The 7046-nt window shown below is 36.6% G+C and overlaps 1 pseudogene; it reads right to left on the reverse strand.

The window, feature by feature from the left end:
- Positions 1-235: 235 nt before the first annotated feature.
- LOC107155894 lies at positions 236-1593 on the reverse strand (annotated as a pseudogene).
- Positions 1594-7046: the final 5453 nt, after the last annotated feature.

Genomic DNA, 7046 nt, shown 5'->3' on the forward strand with positions numbered 1-7046 from the left:
ATCAAATTCCCTTTAAGGATATATTACAGTTTTGAAGAGACTTGCTTGATTGCAAACCAATAACATTTTAAATTTTTATATACAGAATTAAGAGTTCCATGAATCCAGCACACTCCTTGAAAATACATGGAGCTTTTTAAAAGTATTATTTCGTCCTAGCCAGCAATTAAAAAGCTTTTTCTGCAATGGGATATAATCCACGGTGGATGTAGTAGCACAGGGTGATCTTCAACTGCTATCTAATGCTGCCTGATGCATTTATCCTTTGATTTGTGGTTACTGGCACCATTGGTTGTGTGGGTGGCAGAGCCATTCACAACAATATAGTCGACTTTGTTTTCCACCTTCACTAAGGGTTGCAAAATATCATCCAAAAGGAGGCAATTGTGCTTCTCAGATCTGCATATCCTGCCATAGAAGCACCATTCTCAACATCCACTGTGTAGAGAATCAGATGTGACTGCGTAACTATTACTGTCCTTGATGGAGTCTGCCTGCAAACGGGATATTCTGTCAAGGTATAGATAGGTAACAGCGGACATGCTTGAAAACGAGGTGTCTGCTGTCCTTGGGAGGGCCTACTTGCAAATGAGAGGCTCCTTCAAGGTTTAGATAAGGTAACAGCGGACATGCTTGAAAACGAGGTGCCTGCTGTCCTTGGGAGGACTTGCCTGCAAACGGGATGTTCTGCCAAGTGGGCTAGGAGGGCGCTGAGAAAAATTTTATTATCTGTTGTTAACAAAGAGCAGAGCTCAACATACTCCGGGCTGAGAATAGATTAGCCATGAGAAGCGGGTCACTTCTGATTAGAAAGTAAAACTTCTGTATGCTATGTTTAATTAGCTGAAAGACCTGATTTATTGATGTTGGAAGGCTGCCTTCTTTGTTCACAATACTATAAAAAGATTGCTTGTACACAATAAAGGACTTTTTTTCTGCTGCTGCTTCTCTTGCTCTGCTTCTTCTTTCTTTTCCCATGCTGACCTGCAAGTGAATTACTGCAACACACTGTGATTTTATTTTCCTCTGCTAGAGCTTTAACAAATCTTTTGCTTAAATCTAGTATTTGTTCACATAACTTGACGCTGCTTTGATGTCTTGGTTGTTGAAAAGTATAACACAGTAACATCAATCCCCAAGTGAGTCCAAATGCCAGCAACAGTAAACTCAATTTCTGGGCCATATTTTTCCTTGAAATTGTAAAAAAAAAACAAAAAAAAAAAAAAACAAAAACATTTCTGATGAAGCAAACAGACTTGATTGAAAAGCAGTAACTGGAGACAAGCCTCCAAACAATCAAAACTTTTGAAAGGAAAAAAAAAAACCCTCTTCTAATAGGGTATAATCTTCATCTTCAGCAAAGTTGCCTTCATTCTTATATTAACTCTGTAAAATAGTAACCCAGGAGATGAGTTTTGAAGAGTGAATTTAAAAAGGGCATCTGACTTCCTCTCCCTCTTGCAAAGTGGAACAGAACTGAGCTGTCAAAAGCAGAACAAGAGCAGCGCCGCTGGGCTCCCCATCTCTGCAGCTTGGGACTGAGCCCGCCGGCTCCGCTCTAGAGCCATGCCGGAGGGGTCGCAGCGGTGACATCTCGGGGGCAGGGTCACGGCAAAAGCTATCTATTAATTTTTTTAAAAATTAGGTATACATGACAACAAAATGCACTTTGATTCATTGTACACAATTACAACACAACTTTTCACTTCTCTGGTTGTACACCATAGTTTCACAACCTATGTGCAGTCACCCATGTACCTAGGGTAGTGATGTCCATCTCATTCCACCATCTCCTGTTCTCATTTGCCCAAAGTTCCTCCATTTTTCCCAAATCGGCATGCTAATTTTATCAGTGCACTATTAATAGCTGCATTATGGAATCAGCCTAGATGCCTGTCAGCTGATTCATGGATAGAGAAAAATGTGGTATATTCACACAATGGGATATTATCCAGTCATAGAGAACAAAATCATGTCATTTGAAGAAAAATGGATGGAACTAGAGATCAGCAGGTTAAGTGAAATAAAGCAGACTCAGAAAAGTCTTATATATTTTCTCTCATATGAGGAATCTAGGGGCGAAAATATGACATAAAAGTATAAGGGAAACTATTAAAGAAAAAGAAGGGGGAAAGGAGAAGGTCTAGTAGAGGTGGCCCAGGGGAATAATGGTCAGGCGGAAATGTGCATGTACAGATGTGCCTCAATGAGACCCATCATTCTGTAAAATAAAGACACTAGTAAAATTTTTGTTAATGGATACACCATACAAATTAAATAAACTGACTTTGGAACAAGTCACAAAAGTGTGGAGGGTGAGTGAAAATACAGAGTTTTTATGTGTAATTGAAATTAAGTTTTTATCAATTTAAAGGAGATGGTTTAACTATTTTATGCAAGTCTCATGATAGCCACAAAGACAAAATGTAGAGTAGATAAACCAAAATAATGAAAATAATGAGAAAACAATGAAAGTAAGTGATTACAAAAATCAGAGTAAATGATTACAAAAATCAAACAATGAGAGTAAATGATTCCAAAAATCAAATCATTATAAAAATCAAATAATCTTTAAATATGAATATATTAAATTCCCCAGATCAGAAAGCATAGAATGGCTGAATTGATTTAAAACAACAACCAAGTGATCAGATTTCCACAATATATTTAAATTTAAAGGTTCACATAAGGTGAAAGTAAAGGAATAGAAAATACATTTCATGCATATGGTAACCAAAAGAAAAGATGGATGAGTTAAGAAGTAATAGCCTGAACAGAAAAACAAATCAGGAAATTGAATCAGTAATCAAAAGCCTCCCGACAAAGGGTCTGGGATTGTGGCTCAGTGCTTGCCTAGCACTGGGTTCTCATCTCAGCACCGCATATAAATAAATAAAAATAAAGGTCCATTGACAACTAAAATATATATATATATATAAAACAAACCTCTCAACAAAGGAAAGTCCATGAATAAATGGATTCTGTAAATTCTACCAAACATTCAAAAATAAATACTTATCTCTTAAACATTTCTAAAAAAAATAGAAGAATATTTTCAAACTCTTTCTGAGGCTAGACTCACCCTGACATTAAAGATAAAGACAGCACAAGGAAGGAAAGCTACAGCCAATATTTCTCATGAATCTAGTTGCAAAGATCCTCAATAAAATGCTGGTAAATCAAATTCCACACGACACTGAAAGGATCACACACCGTGACTCAGAGATTTATCCCTGGGATATGAGGTTGTGTCAACATATGAATGTCAATCAACATGAAAGACCACATGATTAAAAATTAAAGATCAGGACGACATGATCACCCCCAGTAGATACAGGAAAAGAATTAACAAAACAATATCCATTCATAAAGTAGGTATAAACTTACTTCATACTATGATTTAGACATGAGTTATCTCTCAAAAGCTCATAGGTGAGACAATGCAAGAGAGTTTCGAGGTGAAATGACTGGGTTCTGAGTGCCTTAACTTCACCAGTATATTTATCTGGGATTAACTGGGTGGTAACTATAGGCAGGTAGAGTGTGGTTGGAGGAGATGGGTCAATGGGGACATGCCTTTGGGATATATATTTTGTCCCTTGTGAGAGAGAGGGCACTTACAGCAGCAAAAAAAAAAAAACAAAAAAAAAAAAAACTGAATAAAACACCTCAATCCAATTAATTCCACAGTTAACATCATACTCAAAATCTTTTCTTCTAAGATCTAATACAAAGCAAGAATGCCCACTCTCCACCACTTCTATTCAAAATAGCACTGGAATTCTAGTCAGAGCAATCAAACAAGGGATGAAGAGACATCCAAATTAGAAAGAAAAAATAAAATTATCTGTTTGCAGCTGACATCATCATACTTGAAGCCCTAAAGGAAATATCTAGGAGGGCCATTGCTAAGTAAGAATGACGCATGGCATGACCCAGGTCATTTGCAGTGACATTGCATGTAAGGTGACCTTGCTCAAGGACCAGGGCGGATCCGGGTTTAGGGCAGATGGGGGGGGGGCGGTTTAGGGCGTTCCCGGTTTAGGACAATCTGGGTTTAGGGCGGTTCCAGGTTTAAGGTGTACCCTGCTGGGAATAGGGCGTATCCTGCTGCCTCAGGCGTGCCTGCTCCTTGAGTTCCCATTGAGTTCTCACGGGATTGAGAGAGTATTTGGGATTTTGCCCAGAATGTGGATTTCCCCCCAGAACGTGTGTAGAGTGCCGGTGTGAGTTTGGGAATAAAGAATTGCTGTTTGAATCTACAAGGCTGTGAGTGGCTCGTGATTTTGTGCCCAGCCAGACTGTGGCAAAAGCCCTAAACTCTCAACAATCACAATAATAAAATTATTAAAACTAATAAATAGTAAATTTGCAGGATGCAAAGTCAACATACATTCGTCTATGACATTTCTGTACACCAAATTACTAGCAAAGGAAATGAAAGGAAAAAAATCTCATTTATAATAACCACAAAATGAAAAAAATTATTCAGAAACAAACTTTACTGAAAAGTTGAGTGATCTGTACACTGGAAAGTATAAAATAGGTAATTAAAGAAGAAGGTAATTAAAGACGACACAAACAAATGGAAAGAAATCCTTATCCACAAATTGGAAGAACACGTATCATTAAAAGGTCCATACAAACCAAAGTCATCTACAGATTCAAATGCAATCCTATCAAAACCCCAATTGGGTGCCAGGATCCAATTTCATATATACCTTATACATGTCAACTAAAGGCAATTTTAGACAATATTTTCAGTGTGCCTGCTTTTTTTTTTTTGCAGAAATAGGAAAAACATTTCTAAAATTCATATAGAAGCATGAAAGACTCAGAATAGACAAGATAATTTTGAGCAAAACAGAGTGTGAGACATTATCATCCCTTATTTCAAAATGTATTTTACATCTACAGTAATCAAAGCCATATTGTACTAGCATTAAAACAGACAAGTAGAGCAATGGAATGAAATAGAGAGATCAGAAATAAATCTGCATTCAAGGTCAATTAGTCTTTGATAACGGTGTCAAGAACATGCATAGTCTCTCTTCAATAAATGGTGCTAGGAAAATATTCACATGAATAAGAATGAACTTGGACCCTCTTCTACATCATGTAAAAAATATTCAACTCAAAGTGGATTAAACATTTATATGTAAGATCTGAAACCAAAACACTACTAGATGAAAACAGATATAGACATTGGTATTGGCAATGACTTTTTTTTTAAAATTCCCAAAACATAGGCAACAAAAGCAAAAAATAGGCAAGTGGGATTAAACTAGAAACTTCTGTAGAGCAAAGGAACCTAAGAGTTTTTACCCAATACATGGAATGGAAGGAAATATTGGCCAACCATATATTAGATAAGAGATTGATACAAAAATTATAGCTCAACAGCAAAAAAATCCACTTAAACCACGGGCAAAGGACCTCAATAGACATTTTTCCTAAGAAGACATAGAAATGGCTAATGACTACATGAAAAAGTGTTTCACTTTACTAATCATCAGGGAAATGTAAATCTAAATCATAATGAGACATTACCTCACACCTGTTATGATGGCCATTATAAAAAAGATAAATGTTTGCAAGGATGCGGAGAAAGGGGAATCTTGCATACTGTCTTTGAGAATATAAATTGGTACAGCTATTATGGAAAATAGTATGGAAGGTCCTCAAAAAATTAAAAAACAGAACTACCATATGATCCAGTAAACTCCTTTCTGGGTACAGATTGAATATTCCTTATCCAAAATGCTTGGGATTAGAAGTGTTTCAGATTTTTCTCAGATTTTTGGTTATTTGCATAGATGTAATGCGATATGTTGGTGATGGTTCCAAAATTTAAACATGAAATTCATTTACATTTCATATATACCTTATACATGTCGACTAAAGGCAATTTTAGACAATATTTTCGGTGTGCCTGCCTGTTGACTGCAACTATGAAGTCATGGGTGGGAATTTCCACTGTGCCATCACGTCATTGCTCAAAAAGTTTTTGGATTTGGAGCATTTCAGATTTCAGCTTTTTAAATTAGGGAGCTCAACCTATATTATTAAAAATAAAAAAAAAATTGGAATCAGGATCTCAAAGAGGTAGTGTCTGCACTCCTATGTTTATTGCAACATTATCAATAATAATCAAGATATGAAAACAAACTAAACGTTGATGGATGAATAGATGTTATATACACATATTTATGCACATATGTATGCATAAGCCTGTGCACAAGCATACAATGGATGAAACTGGAGGTCTGTAACTGAAACTGTAAGTTATACTGCGTAAAAGTAAGCCAGACACAGAAAAATGAATACAGCAGGATCTCACTTACGGGTGGAATCTAAACTAGTCAATCCCATAGAAAACGAGTACTGTGGGTGCCAGGATCCAAGGGAAGGGAATGGAATTTGTTGGTCAAAGAATACAAATTTTCAGATCTGCAAGATGAAGGAGGACTGAAAGCTTAACTATAAGATGCTATAATACACAATACTGTATTTACTGTATTGGATCCTTGAAATCTGCCAAGAGGGACAAACAATAAAAAAGAATAAAGAAGGGCTGGGGTTGTGGCTCAGTGGTAGAGTGCTCGCCTCGCATGTGTGAAGCACTGGGTTTGATCCTCAGCACCACATAAAAAAATAAATTAATTAAATAAGGGTATCATGTCCATCTACAACTAAAAAAAGTTTAAGAAAAAGAATAAAGAAAATGGTAACTTTGTGAGGTGCTGAATATACTAATTAACTTCACTGTATCAAAAGGAGTATGTGTACAGTCATGTGTTGCTTAATGAAAGGGACATTGCTGATAAATGTGTCCCAGGGTGGACACTGTAGAGGGTACTTACATAGACTAAGAAGGCTCCAACGTCACTAGGTGATGTCTACTTATGGGACCACCAGTGTATCTGTGATCTGAGGTTGACCAAAACCTTGAGGCATGTGACTACTACTACATCAATTTGTACACCTGAAATATATACCATCTTGTCAAGTATACCTCCATGAAGCCATTTAAAAAAAAGAATGTC

The sequence above is a fragment of the Marmota marmota genome, unplaced genomic scaffold (assembly GCF_001458135.2).
Source record: "Marmota marmota marmota unplaced genomic scaffold, marMar, whole genome shotgun sequence".
Classification (NCBI taxonomy): Eukaryota; Metazoa; Chordata; class Mammalia; order Rodentia; family Sciuridae; genus Marmota; species Marmota marmota.